Source organism: Phodopus roborovskii, unplaced genomic scaffold (genome assembly GCF_943737965.1).
Source record: "Phodopus roborovskii unplaced genomic scaffold, PHOROB, whole genome shotgun sequence".
NCBI classification, from domain to species: Eukaryota; Metazoa; Chordata; class Mammalia; order Rodentia; family Cricetidae; genus Phodopus; species Phodopus roborovskii.
Genome location: NW_026126480.1, coordinates 6,270,315 through 6,289,654, shown reverse-complemented (window position 1 = coordinate 6,289,654; position 19,340 = coordinate 6,270,315).

Here is a 19,340-nt window from a genome sequence, read left to right as displayed (position 1 = left end):
GAGATGGAACTGGAATCAATAAGTAAAATAAGAAGAAAATAATAATAAAAAAGAAGCTAGAAGTAATTGAAAAAATAGTTTCAATAATATTAGAAACTCCTCTCCCTCTAATAGTCACATAGTTTTGAAATAGTCATAGAAAGGATTGATAGTAACAACCTGTTTGTATGTTACTTTCATGGAGAAAACAATGAAGTAAAGATCAATATAGCATATATAACTTGGCTGCATTTTTCTAAGATGGTGCCATTATAAAGATACTTAGGTGTAAAAGACTACTATTTTTTAATAGAAGAAAAAAGCATTTATGTATTTAACTCTAGCAGAGCTTGGAAGATCTATTGTTTGTTAACCATTGTGCTCATCTATACTGTGACTTTAGAGAGTGAAATAACCAAGAGAGAAGAGATTTCTAAATTGTGATAGCTGGTTCTGCATTGTTATTGAACAAAAACATGGGTGAGTCAATGACCTCAAAGGAGGGATTGAGAAACAGGAGACATCTGGACTGACACTTGAAAAGTAAACATTTTTTTCAGATAGTAGATAAGAGGGACAAGCATATTCTAGGAAAAGAAAAGACATGGGCCAACTCAAGAAAGACAACGTGCACATTAGAAATACTGTTAATGGGTTTCACTTTAGATCTCAATCTGATCTGAAGTCCTGTGCATCTACATTTACTTCTGGAAGATATTTTCACTTTTCCAAGACTGCATTTTTTTGCTGCCCTTTGCATTCTGAATTAAAACTTAATATTCATCTTTATGATGCTGAGGCAACCAGATCCCACTGTATAACTGGTAGAGTAGCTTTAATTTATGGGCACCATGCTTGTCTCATTAGGTCATTACCATTTCTATCTCTGGTCCATTAAGTTACTTCAAGTATTTATTAACTCACATTGGTTTTTAATATTTACTTGCATGTGTATGTTTGTGTGCAAAAATATTTATTAAAAGAAAAGAGTCCATGAATTTGACAGGGAGCAGGGGCTATCATAGGAGCAGTTGAAGGGAGTAGAAGATATGGAAAATGTAATTATATTGTAATTAAATAAAAAATATATTTAGAAAGTAGCTATAATTATCTTTTCTTTTCCTATACTGTAAATATTTTAACTTAAAATTTAAAACAACACCTGCACCCAATGAGCATAGTAAGAAGATCATCACAAAAGAAATGTCAACACCTGAGAGAGAAGATAGAAATGCTTTCCCTTCAGTATTCTAAGAGTGCTTTCTTTAAAAATCCAGTTACAGGCATAAAGGACACGAAAACACCTCAAGGAGCTGCAGTGTACTCAAAACAATTCCTAAAAACACAGCAACCCTAACCCTTAATATCCCTTGACTAGTAGTGTTTCTAGTTTCTTTTCACAGCCCTACAGGACAACACCCCTACCTCAGTTTCAAAGTTATTATTATCTTCAGGGTTTACAGTTACCATAGTGATAACATTTTTACCTCGTCTGTATCACTTTTACATTTCCACAAAACTGAACTGAATTATTTGTTTTAAAGCGGGAGCTATAAAATTGCTTTCCATCAACACTATAGCAGTAATGCTGTCCTTAAAATTTATTATCAATGATACACAGCAAAACACAATGCCTATAAACACTCCTGTATCTTTCTCACAGCAATATGCTTTTTAATATCATGCTGAAATCTATGTTCTTTGATAAAGTAACAGGAGGAATATAAATCTAGGAAGGTTAGCAATCAAGCTTCTGCAGCAATGCTACAGGCCTCCTTCTGATTAGTGTGGATCCCAAAGGAACACAAGTTTTCAAGTCCTTGGTTAAATATTTATCCAGCGTCCACTATTAGAAGAAGGATAGGAAATAAAAGAAAAATCTAATACAGTTTCCATTCTCTACTGTTCCATCCCCTAGTTGAATATACTCAAAATAAATGTGTATTCCTATAAACATTTGAAAAGAAATCCATACCCTGGTAGTGTATAAATGCTAGATGAGACTGTCTCTGTTTTAAATGAAAGAATAAGTTCGTCACATATATATTACATGAAACTGAACATCTGCAGTTAATTATTAATCAAAACCATCTTATGATAAATAATATAGGAATTTGTAGCTTTGAAGCAAAGGGTTACCGTCTATATCATAATGAATGGTGAATTGGAGCCTGGAGAAATATTTATTCATTAACTAAGTGGTAAGGTACTGGAAAAGTTCTTGAGTATAATCACATGAAAAATAAACCAAATGCATATGTACCTATAGTACATAAGAAGAAATGTCAAAAGCAAAATCATTAGAGTGTATTAACTGCCCCTTGTCATTTTAAAGAAGGCATCAAGCAAAATGAATGATATCTGCCAAATAATGACCAAATTAGTTATATCCTATGTGAAAAGTCAGATTATTATCATATAGGAAGGGGAGTAAGAAAGTAGATATGTGGCTTGGTCATGAGTAAACAAGAAACAAATATACAGGTGCGAGGCATGGAAGAGGACAGAGCCAGGAACACACAGGTTGGATTCAGTCTGGTGTGGTAGAGATGGACAGAAAGGGATTTGAAACTTGACAGGTTTTAAGAGAATTTACATGAAGGGTATTAGTCCTTAGGTCTGTAAAACTGCAATCTCTGAACATTATTTTTAATTAACTTACTATTTCCATGGAAATAACTGAACATCGACACTTCCCAGAAGCAGAACCAGGGCCATACAATGGGTGAACAGGAAGATTGAGTCAGAGGAAGAATAGAGGAGGGCAAGAAAAGAGATACCATAACAAAGGGAACCATTATAGTTCTAAAGAGAAATCTGGCACTAGGGAGTGGTCCAGAGATCTACAAGGATGGCCCCAGCTAACAAACTAAGCAATAATGGAGAGGCTAGCTTAAATGTTCTTCCTCTGTAATGAAATTAATAACTACCTTATAAAACATCCTAGACTCTTCATTTAGTAGCTGATGGAATTAAAAGCATACAACAACAAGTAAACGCTGAGCCAAAGTCTTGGAATCCAGTTGTAGAGAGGGAGGAGTAATGAGCAAAGGGGTCACGACCCAGCTGGAGAAACCCACAGAAACTGCTGACCTGAACAAGGGGGAGTTCATGGACTCCATTCTGAAAGTTGGGAAACCAGCATAGGACCAACCCAGATTCCTTGAATGTGGTATGAGTTGGGAGGACTGGGCAATCTATGCAGCCTTTGGTAGTGGATCAGTACTTATGCCTAGTATATGAATGGCCTCTGGGAGCCCATTTCAAACAGAGGGATATTTCCTCAGCCTAGACACATGGGGAAGGGCCTGGGCCCTGCTCCAAATGCTATGAAAGACTTTGATGATTCCCCATGGTAGACCTCACCCTCCCTGGGGAGCAGAAACAGGATGGGATGGGATGGGATGGGGGTTTGTGGGCAAAGCAGGAAGACAGGATAGTGCGAGAACTGAGATTGACATGTAAAACAAGCTTATTTCAAATTTAAATTAAAAAATTATTTAAAAACAATGAATAGGACTCATTTCAGAGAGCACATCAAGTTTAAGGGACTTTCACTTTGTGAGAGAAAAGAGATGACAGAAGAGAGGGCTAGAAGAGGACAAGTTTGGATTTGACAACCTTCCTGTCCTAAAGAAATGTACTTTTAATGTGTATTATTCTATAGGCCTACTACTGGTGTGTGTGTGTGTTTGTGTATATAACTCTAAAGAAGTAAGGATTTCTCATAGCTGTTATTAGCCCTGTTAAACGATATTTATAAGGGCTCATACATGTTCATGAATAAATTATCTTGTATAAATTTCATGGATTCTCTGGAATTTATATTTATAGTTTATCAAAATTATTATTATATAAAGATTACTCTTCCTGTACATCCTATCTTTTATCTAGAGAATAGGCACAGATATTTGAGCACCAAAACTATTTTAAATCAATGTTAGAAGCATGTTAAATAATCATGAAGAAAATGGCAGGATGTTATACTTATACAGTTGAGGCTGGTCCTAACTTATTATAACTTATTTTAAAGGAAATTCATGATCCTGTTTTTCTATCAAATAGGTATATTTCTGGATCATAATAACTCTTGTATGTTTGAATTGACAGTAAGTTTGAGATCTGGACTTCAAACTCAGCATTCACTGATTAGGTAAATGACTGTATTGTTAGATTATAAGATCATCATGTTTTTACTTATGTGATTATAGAATCACAAGATAGTGAACAGTTATTTTTAATGTGTACTAGGAATCCAATATCAGAATCTCCTGCTTGTACAGAAGGCTCTTTCCTACTATGTTGTCTCACCAGCCCCTCTGATTACATATTTTCTTTTTCTTTTTAACAGAACTTACTCTGAATTAGTTATGACTTCCATATTATAGGCAGGCTTTCTTGACCAAAACTTTGCAGAAAAATAAATGGTCATGAAAAAGTAATGACTGTTGGCTTTTTTATAGACCTGATTCACTTAAAATGACATGTTCTTCCTCTGTTCAGAGATGTAGTTGTTATCAGCATGGGAAGGTCCTAATGAGACATGATCGATGTGGAAACATGAGATGATGAGAATACTCCTGAACAATTTCTCTCTAGCCTCTTCAGGTCTTGTAACCTATGTAGCCTTCCCAAATTTGAACTCTTCTTTATGCAAATCATTCCCCCTTAAGCAGTTTTCCTATGTAGGAATACGTGGAGTCACATCTGTATTTCAAACATTTTTGCTGTCCCTCAGATTGGCAGTATCCATCTCCTCCAGGTTGTCTGTGTGTTTCCAGCTGTGGTAAGAATTAGGCTGGCTGGCTTCCAGAATCTCAAAGTAATCATGCAGGCCTTTCAGCATTGGTTGAAAATGTATTTATAATTATTGATTAAAGACCTTTACCTCAACTCCCCCAGACATCTTTTTTGTATCCTTTGATGTAACAAAAGCAGATGAAGGGAAGCTAATGGCAGGAGAATAGTCCTATGGAAGAGACCAAATCATCCCTGCTGGCTAAGGTGAATCTGTCCTTACCTTAGGAATTCTTTTTCTAGTGTGGGAGAAAACTAAGCCAAAAAAAATTTATGAATATTACTCTTAGTCAGAACAAGTGAGTGGATTATGAGATAGTGTCAGTCACGATGCCATTTAGTGGGCCACGTCGAGCAATTAAACTAACAATGTTAAGACTCGTTTTACTGAGTTAGGCAGAGCTTCAACTTACTTCTGGATGGTTGCCCTTGAATAGTCTATCTTCTAGTGAAGTGCTATGGCCACAAGAGTCATCCAAGTCCTCTTGGAAGGGAGTTAAGAGTCTCAAAAAACTAGGATGAGATAAAATGAGAATATTATATTTTTGTGGAGGGGGGGAGTAGACAAATACTGGAATAAGAGAATATCCACCAGGGACAGTGTAACCTCAGAGAAAGATGAATCTGTAACACAAGGCTACATCAAGTTGTCTGAGGCTGCTGATTCTGGTCAGGTAACAAGATTCAACAATCCTCAATACAGGATGTCCATTTCAACTTGATTCATTACAGACAGATGGTTAGAGGTTAAGAGCACTTGGTTCTCTTTCACTGGACCTGTGTTCAATTCTCCAAATGCACAGAATGGCTCACAACTGTCTATAAGTCCAGTTATAGGGGTCTCTACACCATCTTCTGGTGTCTGCAGACTGCACACAGAAGTGCTTATATATGTAGCAATCAAAACACTCATACACGTAAGATGAAAATAATTCTTAGAAATAGATAAAATTGTATTTTCTGAGATATAATTCGTTAGCTCATAATCCCAAAGTTTTGGTGATATTTATTTATTCCTAAATGCATTTGCATTTTTAAATTGAATTTTTACTTGGTGACTGTTCTGTATCCAGTATTTGGAGTTAACATAAAAATTAAGTTCTGGACAAAAGTCATTTTTCATCACATCATTGCAAATATTTTTAGCCAATTATTTTTGCACATCATTGGTTTAACAGTATCTGTGATGGAGGAAGAAAAGGAAGTTTATAACTTCTTAGCCTCTTGCCTATTATTTAGGAAATGTTTGCCTTATAATGAATACATGCTTATCCCCCCATGACTTTGTATCAATAATTTTAATGCTTTCCACATATAAAATTAAGGTTATACACCATTATAAAAGAGACATGTCAAATGATGCATTGGGGGTTTAAAAATATTAAATGTGAGAAGAAAATCTTGAATTCTGGTCATCTACTTTTCTTATATATAAATATCATTGACATTGTGAAATCCATCATTTCTTTAGTCCCTATAATTTTAAGTTTCATTCATGACACTAATTTTACTGCAACTCTAGGTACTGTATGTGTTAATATGAAAGGCCTGCCATGCTGAAGAGTTAGTAGTTATGATTCATAGTTGCCACATTAGCCATTTTTATGGGTCACAGTAAGTTGAGCCATCACATAACTGTTAATATTCATTACATACTTGCCCAAAGGAATTAGTTACTACAAATTTCAACTCAATTTTGAATTACAAAAAAATAATAATAAAAAAAATAAAGGGATTGTTTTTGGCTGAAGCCAGTTTTACAAAGATTCAACAAATGTGTTGTACTTAATAGCTGATTGACATACATAATAGCCTGAGATATAAAATATAAAATAAAAATGGTTGGTAAGAGTAAATGTGTGTTAACATTTTATAAAAGATTCATTCTTATTTATTTCTACTTAAATTAAAAGGTATATCAAACTAATGGAAGTTGATATTTTTAGCTACAATATATATTGTCTGTATCTTTAGTCTCAACCCCTTAATAGACTCAGGCTTTCTTCAGAGAGCTGTTTGTTTAGTAGAAACCATCTCCTGTGCCTTGTTTACCCATGTTTCTTTATGAAGCTTATGTAACTATCTCCTAACTTCTTATACCTTCTGGAGTTTTATTGTTATAACTATATAACTGTCATAATAACTACAGAGTTTTACAACATTCCTAAAATATGTGTCATCATACTTTGTGTATTGTCTTACTTCATTAATTTGTTAAGCTGGCAATATAACTGAAATACAATCAATTAAATTTACAGCTTGAAACCATTCTCCTCTGATTCTTTTTACAGACTTGGTCATGATATTTGTTGTGTCTCATATATGGGTACACTATATATTCCATTCTAATGAAAACATTTTTTCTCCATTCTACATTCTTGTAACTGTTCACAACAAAGTATTCTTGTAAATGTTAATTAACTGTGATTTGAACAGTATGGGATTGACAAATGCTAAACATGACTTTTTAAATTTAAATTAGAATTAAGCTTGTTTTACATGTCAATCCCAGTTCCCTCTTCCTCCCCTCCTCCCCTGTATTCCTATTAATTTCCTTGAAATTGGCTGTAAACATCTACCATAACAACATGAAACATGAACAACATGAAACATGAACAACAACAACATGAAAATGTTACTCTCCCCTAAACTTCTCTGAAATTCAGCTACACTGAAATTTAACATGGAGTTTGTATCAAAGAGAAATAAAGTGAACAAATCACAATGCAGTCTATATTTAATTGCTTAATAATATACTTAGTTTCATCCAGTGATATATCACATGAAAACAAAATATAATCTTTTGCCAATAAAGTTGATAAATGAAAGTTCCCATTTACCTTCTGTTTTGATATTGCAGTTGATGCATAACAGCTCAGTGTTGATTAATATAGTATATTCATGAATGCCATTCCCATTTTCATTAGTGGTGAAAAAAAGGGGAGAGATGGAGAATTATATTTAGAGGGAATTGAAACTAAAACCACGAACTTTAATTCTTGATTCCTATGACAAGTGTCTTTTCTTCTACTAATAAAAACAATAATAGCTTCTAAATTTTATTTCCAACTTGGATAAAACTGCTATACGGCATTGAAATCTGTTTTAGCCATTCTTTTGCCATAATGCAGATTTCTTCTTGTAATCCTGAAAGTGTCTTTCTGTCTTACAAAGTATGACAACATAGAGATTCTGTAATTCAAGATTCTTATCCAATCCATTATACATCGGAATAATATATAACCAGATAGATGACAGGCAAAAGTCACAGGTAGCATCTCTATTGAACTCAAGATTGCCATGTTTGTATCAGTGATGAGCTCAAGTGGCCTGTGATTTATAAGGAACCTCTACAACAGGTAAATATTCTTCAGAAACAAATACTACTGCCAGGCATGGTGGCAGAGAACTGTCACCACAGTATCTGGATAAGGAGGAAGGAGTATCGGGAGTTCAGGTCTTCAATAACTACATGGAAAGCATTTTTAAAAATTATCACATAGAGCCAATGTATGTACAGAATAATGTAGGCTAAAGGTGAATTAAAAATGCAGGATAGTAGTCAATTAAACAATTTGAGTTTGTTTAGGGAAATAAATTACTTTAACATGATAAATAAACTTGTTATTTCTTTTTTTAAAAAACCTGTAGTACATTTACATAGCAAATGGTTCATCCAAGGGAGTGAAAAGGTATAATAAATATATAACCTCAAAATAAATATATCCAAATGAATCTGAAATAATTTATTGTGTTTTTGTGTCTTTAAATATAGGATAATGAATCAGATTATTAATAGTCCTGGTCAGTTGTGACCTATGAACTACAACAATTACCAGCTCTACAAAGATACTCCCAAAGACCCAAGAGTGGACTCATAACTTCACATTAACCAAGAGTCCTTTCTCATTGGATTTATGGTTCATCCAACAAGAGAGAAATCAGGCCTCAACAAGGAAACCTTGCCAGTTTCTGGTGGAGGGGGTGGTCGGAGGGGACACATAAAATTTAGAGGAGAACGTAGTACCATCACTACACAAGATTTCTACCTGCATTCTAAATATTTAACCTTAAACTACCACAGATAAATGCAGTCTCATCCCTTATCAGAGATACTTCTCTTTGTAGCATATTGAGATTCACAAAAACTGAAACTGGCTAAACACAGAAAAAAAACAAAAAACATTAAAAACTGACTGTGTGGCACGCAGCCAGTATCTCTACCACTGAAGTCCTGCAACTAAGGCTCACAGAACAGCTCAAAAAAGGAAGAGGAAAGACTGAGAACCATGGTAGCTAAAAGGCTGCTGAGAGATTGTGTCTCCCAGTAATGGCAGAGAAGCTTTACCCACAGTAGTACAACAACACGTCTAACTCCAAAAGAAAAAAAAAAAAAAAAAAAAGATAACACCACCAACAAATAGTGTATAACAGAAAGATACTGTCTCATGGTGTCCCAAGCCTAACAAAAGAATGTAGGTGATTAACAACTACTATGACCAGAGATGGGAAGAGAGAGAAAGAGGGGGAGGGCAGAGGTAGGGAGACAGACAGACAGAGAGACATAAAAGCACTAAATCACTGGTGCACAAAAGGAATTTGGGAGCACATTCTCCATGGAGGGATGCTCCCTTAACCTAGAGGCAGGAGGAAAGGCCTAGTCCCTACTCCAAGTGACTTAACAGATTTTGTTGATACCTCCTGGAAGGCATCACCCTCCCTGTAGAGTGGCGGTGGGTGGGTGGGCTGGAAGGGTGGTCACGGGGCATGGGAGGGAGGGTGGAAGGGAATGAAGGAGAGTTAACTAGGATCAATATGTAAAATAATAATAATAATAATAATAATAATAGTAATAATAATAAACACGATATGGTAGAAGCCCACAAAACATATCCTTGAAATCAACCAGATGCCATAATAAATTCTCAGATTTCTTAACTTTTTTATAGTCATACCAAAATCAAAAGGGGAGAGGGGAGAGATTGTCAAATTGCAGCTTAGCTACTAAAGACACTTGAATTACAGTAATCTTCTCCCAAAATATCATTAGTGCATTTCAAATGGGAAGCAACTTAATATTACTTCATAGTTCTTTTTTAATTACCTTTTTCCTCCTTAAAGTTCTAATGAAATGATTTTGCATTTACATATCTTTAATGTTGTTTAAATCACCCATTATGAAGATAGGCAATTGTGGAACTTTTATTCAACACACTCAGATGTGCACTCTTCTTTAATTCTGATGTTTATTATGTAATTGACTAATTAAATCTGGTTTTGGACTGAATTAGTTAAGCATGCCCCACAGATTCCATTTTTATTATACTTTAATTCTAGGATACTAGAAGCACTCCATGTTTCTTACTGTAAAATCTCTGAGGTGGGGGGGAATCTGAAAGCTGAAAGCTTCAAATGATCAATTGTATAATAAATTTCTTCCACATTGCTAGAATGCCTCATGTACATAATGCAGTCATGGAACATTTCAACACACCTGTGTGTTATACAGAACTGATTGTTGAGCTTGTAACAGCCTGAAGATAATTCAATGTTGCTTTATCCCAAAACATTCCTCCATGACACAGTAAATAAGTAGCTTTCAACCTTCCTAATGTTGTGACCCTTTAATACAGCTCCTCATATTGTGGTGACTCCCAAACATAAAAATATTTTGGTGATACTTCATAACTGTAATTGTGCTATTGTTGTAAATTGCAATATAAGTATCTGGATATGCAAGATATCCAATATGTGACCCAAAAGGGGCCATAGGCTATAGGTTGAGAATCACTATCACTACTATAGATTAATATGATTAACATTTTTAATCATTTATTATTTCTTAACTATAGCTAATATTATGGTAATAACAGTGATATTAGTTACCTATGGGAAGGACTGAGAGATGGCTCAGCTATAAAGAGTACTGACCACTCATCCAGGGGTCCTGAGTTTAATTTGCAGCAACCATATGGTGGCTCATGACCATCTAAAATGGGATCCGATGCCCTCTTCTGACCTTCAGGTGTACACACAGGCAGAACAGTCAATAAAAAATACATAAATAAAAATTTAAACGGGAGTATTAAGAAAGATTATGAAAAGTCAACAGATTGCAGTTCTTTGTAGCAATAACCAACTTAAGTGTTCTGGTGCCTCAGCTCCTATTTTTATGATATATAGCATTCCATAATCCTATGTTAATGGGGATTTGTAATACTTGGATAACTAATTCTGTATTTAAAGAAATGTGGTTATCTAATACACAGCTGATTTTCTAAATGCTCTACATTGACTTTTTTGAATAAATGTTACAAATGAGCTATATTTATGCAGTGACTGAAACTTTAACTATGAAAAGCTTTATATTAAAAAAGGAAAAAGCAAAATGAAGCAACAGATTTAAAATAAAAAGAGTGATTCTCTATTTCAGTTTTGCTGATTGTATTAGTGGTGTCAAGATGCATTCTAGAGATTCCCTGTCACTTTATAACAGCCAATCAGACATTTAACTAATAAGTTGGGACAATATTGTAGATTGGTGCTAGAGTCTCATGAAAAAAAAAATTATAAAGTCAAAGCTAGCATCTACATATGAAGGACAGCATACAACATTGCTTTTCTGTGCCTGAGTTATATCATTCAATGAGGTTTTTATTTTTTTCAAGTGTGTTCTATTTACTTGTAAATATAATAATTTTATTTTTCAGAGAAGTATAAAACCATATTTTATTATAAACTCATCAACTGATCAATTACCATGCTGGATATATTTCTTAGCTATCACAGAGCTTCAGATCAATCAGAATACAAACTACTTTTTCTTTCCTGAATGAAGTACTTGTCAGACACTGAGACTTCAAATTATTGAGATTTTACATATATGTGTACATATATACAATAAATATTTAGTTTGTAATAAATATTTTATTATTCTATAATATCAAGTAAGCCAGTAACCCCTATGTACATGTAGCTCCCATGTGTATGCTATTTTCAGTGATGAGCTTACAACTTTCTACTTCTAGGAAAATAATTAACAATATACCAGCTGCCTATCAGAAAAGCTATTATAATAATTATGCTATGTCATTTATTTCTTTTTTGTCTCTTAGGATATTAATTTTTAAAGATATTTTAAACATTTTAATTATGTGAATTAAGTGTATTTCTGTGAGGATATGTGCATCTAAGTACAGGTGCTCACAGAAGCCAGAAGCAAATGCTCTGGACATGGACCTACAAGTGCTTGTTAGCTATGTGGTATGGATGCCAGGAACCAAACTTGGGTCCCAAGGAAGAGAAGCAAGTGCTCTTAATGGCTGAGTCATTTCTCTATTCCTTCCAGGATATGTATAAATGTATAATCCATATATATATATATATATATATATATATATATATCTTTTTATATCATTTTCTTTGGGTTTCAAACAGTGACAATGGTCTTACATTTTGGGACATTGCATGTGTATTGTGAAGTCACCAAGCTCAATTGCATTAATTATATAGCCTTCTCAATGTTTACATCAATCATAACTTTCTATTAAATGTTGATAGATGAAAATCTTTAAATTGTAGAATAAAAACTCATATTTTACAGGAGATTTCATTCAACTATCATTTTGAAGAAATTTTGTTCACAGTGTAGATTTAATTGCCACATGAAAGCATATCTACTCACTAAAATCCCCATACATTAAAAGAATACATTGTTCATTAAAAAGTAAATCCTGAAATAAAATCACAGGAAGATAAATAACAATTTAAATAAAGAGAAAATAAATTTGATAGTCAAAGTAGCTACCATTTGTAGGGAATAAAGCTTAGAGATGGGCAGTGTTTAATTAAGCTATAGCATAATTCTGCAGAAATATTTCTAACTATAAAATATAATAGAGAGATTTCAGTAATACATACCTTAAGTAAAATTAGACCATTCTTTAGTTTTATAAACATAATATCACTTTCTTATATTAAATGTTTTGTCTTAGAAAAATAAGGTATGTTATATTTGTTCTATACCACTCTCTTCAAATATAGTAAAAAAAATCTTCTTATTACTATTTAATTTTTTTCTTATTTTACATATCAATTTCAGTTTCTTCTTCCTCCCATCTTCCCATGACCCTACTGCCCTCCTCCATCCCATCCCTTATCCATTCCCAAGGAAAGGTAAGGCCTTCCATGAGAGATCATCAAAATGTGTCAAGTCATTTGGGGTAGGTCCTAGGCCCTCTCCCATGTCTCCAGTCTAAAGGAGTGCCCTTCCATGGGGAATGGGCTCCCAAAACCCATTCAAGAACTTGGGATACATCCTGGTTCTATTGACAGAGGTCCCATAGACTGCCCAGTCCTCCTAGCTGACACCCACGTGCAAGGGCCCTGTTTTCTCATATGTTGGTTCCCCAGCTGTCAGAATGGGGTCCAGGAGTTCCCACTTACTCAGCTCTTTCTGTGGGTTTTCCAAAATTGGTCTTGACCCATTTGTTCATCAATCCTTCTTCTCTGAAACCAAATTCCAGGAATTTGGCTCAGTTCTTAGCTGTGGATCTCTGCTTCTGCTTCCATGAGCTACTGGATGAAAGGTTCGAGGATGACATTTAACACAGTCATCATTCTCATTACAAGGGAAGGGTATTTAAGATAACCCAATTGTTTAGATTGCTTCTTGGGATCATCCTTGTGGATCTCTGTACAATTCTCTAATCCCATATTTCTCTTTAAACCTATAATGACTCCATCTATTTATGTGTCTCTTTTTTTGCTTTCCTCTATTCATATCCTCATTCAATCTTCCTAATCCTTCATGTTCTCCTCCTGCTCCTTCATGGGAGATGTTATTCTGTATATATGTTTCTGATACTGGTTAATGAATAAAGCACTGTTGGCCAATAGGAAAGGAAGATAGGAGGGACTAGGAGACAAGGAGGAAAGAGGAAGTAGGAGGGAGGAGTCAAGATGGAGAGTCTGGAGAAAGCTGAACACCACCTGGCTCTTCAAGGGTAAGAGGAGACCACATGGAAATACTTGGATTAGCAGAAATGGCTAAATGCTTAAGACAGCAGAGCTAGCCGATAAGAAACTAGTACCTGGCCATCAGCATTATATCAAATACAGAGTTTCTCTGTGTTAATTGGGGCTATCGTAGAAGGACAAGACCTGCGGCGGGAGGAAAAACCTTACTCTTTTTTTTTTTTCTTTTTTTATTTATTTTATATAACCAAGTCCATTTAAATGAAAACAAATATTTATAGATAATATTTGGTAATTTGGGTGTCGTTCTTTCCAAACTACTTCCTGCTGGTAAGGGGCGCTGTCATGGGGGATTCGAAGAAGATGCAGAAATCCTGGCTGTAGTCTGTAAGGCTGCTTTGTCCAACTGTTTTGAATGTAGGATCACCTCAAACTCTGTTTCAGGAGGTATGGCTTGATCAAACCACATTACTCTGGAAGGAATCCAATTCCAACTGCCAACATCAAAATGAATGAAAAGAAACTTAAGCCAATTCCTCTAAAATCAGGAACAAGACAAGACTGCCCTCTCTCTCCATATCTTTTCAATATCATACTAGAAGTTCTAGCTAATGCTATAAGACAACAAAAGGATATCAAGGGGATCCAAATTGGAAAGGAAGAAGTCAAACTTTCTCTCTTTGCAGATGATATGATAGTTTACATAAGCGACCCAATAAACTCTACCAGGGAACTTGTACAGCTGATAAACACCTTCGCCAAACTAGCAGGATACAAGATAAACTCAAAAAAAAAAAAAAAAAAATCAGTAGCCTTACTTTTTTCAGACGACAAAGGGACAGAGAAAGAAATCAGAGAAACATCACACTTTACAATAGCCAAAAGCAAAATAAAGTATCTTGGAGCAATGCTTACCAAACAAGTAAAAGACCTATATAATAAGAACTTTATGGCTCTAAAGAAAGAAATTAAAGAAGATACCAGAAAATGGAAAGAGCTCCCATGCTCTTGGATGTAGGATAAACATACTAAAAATGGCAATCTTGCCAAAAGCAATCTACAGATTCAATGCAATCCCCATTAAAATCCCACCACAATTCTTCATCGACCTTGAAAGGATAATAATTAACTTTGTATGGAAAAACAAAAGACCCAGGATAGCCAAAACAACCCTATACAATGAAAGAACTTCAGGAGGCATCACCATTCCTGACTTTAAGCTCTACTACAGAGCTATAGTTCTGAAAACAGCCTAGTATTGGCATAAAAATAGACAGGTAGACTAATGGAATCGAATTGAAAATCCTGATATTAACCACACACCCATGAAAACCTGATTTTCGACAAAACAGCTAAAATTATACAATGGGGCAAGGACAGCATCTTCAACAAATGGTGCTGGCACAATTGGATGAGGGTGTGTAGAAGACTGCAGATACACCCATGTCTGTCACCATGCACAAAACTCAAGTCCAAATGGATCAAAGACCTCAACATCAATCCAGCCACATTGAACCTCTTAGAAGAGAAAGTAGGAGGTACCCTTGAACAAATTGGTATAGGAGACCGCTTCCTGAACATAACTCCAGGGGCACAGACACTGAGAGAAACAATTGATAAATGGGACCTCTTCAAACTTAGAAGCTTCTGTAAGGCAAAGGACAGAGTGGACAAGACCAAACGGCAGCCCACAGACTGGGAAAAGATTTTCAACAATCCTATATCTGACAAAGGGATGATCTCCAAAATATACAAAGAACTCAAAATACTAGTCAACACAACACCAAATAACCCTATTAAAAAATGGGGTACAGAACTCAAGAAAAAATTCTCAATAGAGGAAATCAAAAAGGATGAAAGACACTTAAGAAAATGCTCCACATCCCTAGCTATCCGGGAAATGCAAATCAAAACTACTTTGAGATTCCATCTTACTCCTGCCAGAATGGCTAAAATTAGAAACACCAATGATGACTCATGTTGGAGAGGATGTGGAGAAAGTGGAACCCTCCTCCACTGCTGGAGGGAGTTTAAACTTGTACAGCCATTTTGGAGATCAGTATGGCAGTTCCTCAGGAAAATGGGAATTAGTTTACCACAGGACCCAGCAATCCCCCTCTTAGGTATATACCCAAAGGATCCACATCCATGTAACAAAGACATCTATTCAACTATGTTCATAGCAGCACTATTTGTAATAGCAAGAACCTGGAAGCAACCTAGATGCCCCTCAATTGCAGAATGGTTAATGAAGATGTCGCACAACTACACAACGTAAAACCTTACTCTTTATAGCTCCTTTTCTCCCCTCCTCTTATTCCTACCTTCCTAGCTCCTCCCCCATACTCCCAATTTGTTCAGGTGCTCTTGACCCTTTTGTCTTCAATGGGGGATGATGTAAGAAAATCTTAGTACACTAAAATAAAGGCATTTGGGGAATTGATTGCTCTGGCACTAAAGCCCCATTTAACCCATGTAACATGAACTTTCTTTGTCTTGGCAGGGCCTCGTAGCCCTTGAGAGCCCCTAATAAACACACAATATTTATACTTATTATAAAACTGTTGGCTGGTGTTTTTGGATTCTTATTGGCTAGCTCTACCTTAATTATTAACCCATAGCTACTAATCTATGCATTTCCATTTGGTCTTGGCTTACTAGAAAATGTTGGACTAGAAACTCCTTTGCTTGTTACATGGGGACTGACTGCCTAAATTTCCCAGACTTCTCCTCCTCTCCTAGTTCTGCCTGTTTCCTGCCTCAATGGCCATTGGCCCAACTGTGTTTTATTCATCAACTGATAAGAGATACATATGTACTGGACAATTCTCATAAATATCAAGACTTATCTTCTGCCACAGAATCATCTTTATCATATTTCCTCCTATTTATGAACCATTTTTTCTAAAATAGAGATGTGAAATGATAAGTAAATAAACTTATTTTAAAAACATAAGGGGGAATTATATATATATTGTTTCTATGTATATTCATTAAAAATAAATTAGTGGTTCAATATAGCTAAAGAAATTAGAGAATACAAAAAATTTAAAACACTGTGATCAAAGATAATGCAGAATTTCATCCATTCTACAACACTGCACTGGATTTATTGTAAAAATATCAACAGGATGTACATTTATCAGAGCTATATTTGACATCAGGAGCTTGTAGAAGTCCACTTACTTGTGGCAGTCATAATTAGTGTAAAGATAATCTACTATGGGTTAGTGTGAATGTTTGGCATTGTGCTTTATCCTTGGGGCAGATCACTGGTGAAATCTATGTTAAGTGAGAAAACTCTAAGGTAAGTACAAGTCACTTATATACTTTTACTTTTTAAGATTGAACTTCTTAATTTATGGGGGGAAAAACTGGTACTAAGAAATTGTGCTTAACTCCAAGTTTGTACTTTCATTGAAAATATAGTTACATAAACTAATAAACTACCACAAGTGAAAAAATTAAGATACAAGGAAGACTTTCAGAATGACCAGTGAGTGATGGCAATCAGCTAGGGAAGAATGAACTCAAAGGTAGAAAGCAAATAAACATAAATTAGAATGACAATTTACCTTCCTCATCCAACATTCTACAATATGAAGCTGTGGGGCTTGCTTTAGAACAGACATCATCAACATGATTAAACCAAGGATTCAATTTTATTTTAATTGCATCTAATCCCAGAAGAATAGGAAAATTTAAAAAGTAGTCCTGGGGTGAACAGACAGTACTGATATAGACTTCATGCTTAACTGGAGCAGATACAAGCTTGTTAATTAGTGGAGGCAAAAATAACAATTTCAGATTTCATTTAATTGAATTTTCAAAACTTAGAATACAACAATTACTTAATTATATTATTTTTTTCATTATTGTTTGTCATATGGTTTTAATGCCATTGTTAGTTCACTATACCTAGGAATTTAGCAATGTTTTGCGAATGTATTAATGTATACATAATTTCATACTTGTATATTCTTCAAGTTACTAGTTAAATATTGAACATAAAATCACATAAGAAACAGTATTAGAGGGATTCTGTCACCAAAGGATGGCTTCACTTTATTTATTTATTTTTTATATATTATTTTTACCTATACCAGCAATAGAATTGAAAATGTCAATTTAACTCTATTGTGGGAGCACATAATGTCATTTCCCAAAATAGGGACACTGTATTGGTTCATAAATTATAGCAATACACATGGAATTGTGTTTACTGATCTTTGTTTAAATAGTATAACAAGATATTATGTCAAAGCTATGCAACTTCTCCAGTAAAAAGGATTGTGAAAACTAGTCAGTCATTGGAATTCTTTGACACTTGCTAAAATATTTTTTAATATTTTACTAGTACTTAGTGCATATTTCTCCTTATATATGTGTGGTTAGTATGTATGAGTATTGAGATGTGTGTGTGTGTGTGTGTGTGTGTGTGTGTGTGTACACATGTGTGTGCATACTTTTATGTGAGGTTACTGGACATTTTTATTGAAAAGTCATGTTAATTTTGAACATATTATTAGTTTAAAATATATTGTACAATTTATTTTACTGGTTAATATAGCAATATAATATTACCTTGCTAATCAGAATTTGAAACTCCAATAGTTTCAATATTATAAATGATATCTTTTTTGTATTTCTGGTCATATATTAGCCACACTCTTGGTACTTTGAAGCATATACCCGAAATACTCCTGTAGAAACTCTCATTCCCTCTCCTCCTTCTCTTCCTCTCTTCTTCATTTCTTTATGAACTACTATAACTTTAGGTGATTCTTTCTTTATCTGTGTTGTTTATTAATCACTCCTTACCTAAGTAGCATTGACCCCATTCAGTACTAGAACTGCTATATTGAAAATAAGAAATGGATTCAGACCTTCATAGATACATAGCTACTTTTATGTCATATATATATATATATATATATATATATATATATATATATGTATGTTTGTGTGTGTGTGTTACACAGTCAAGGGATTATTGTCTTAGTTTGATTTATTTTTCTTTGATCAAACAATATGTCAAAAGGTAACTTGTAGAAAAGATGGTTTGTTTCAACTTACAGTTTATTTTTTCTTACAACCCAAAGGGAAGTGAAAACAGAAACTTAAGGCAGAAACCTATAAGCAAGAGCTGAAGGAAAGATTTTGGAGAAATGTTGTTTCCTGGCAGTTCACTTAACATGCTTTCTTGTACAATGCAGGTCTATGTGTCCCAGGTTGGCTCCTCAGACAGTGGACTGTTCTCCCACATGAAACTTAGATAAAGAAAATGTTCAACAGACTTTCCTATAGGCTAAGTTTATGGAAGCCTTTTTTCAATTAAATTTTGTTGTTCCTCAATAATTCTACATTTGTGTCAAGTGGACAAAAACAAGCAAAATCAATGACTCCCTGTCAACTTGACACTAGCACTTTATCATTAAAGTATAACCATTCCTTTCTTATTTATCCTCAAGATATCATACAACTATCAATATCACAACATAAAACAATCTAACTTTTAAAGTCCTACAGTCTTTAAATATTGAAATACTTTAAAAGTTTAGTCTCTATAATAGATTTATAATATCTAG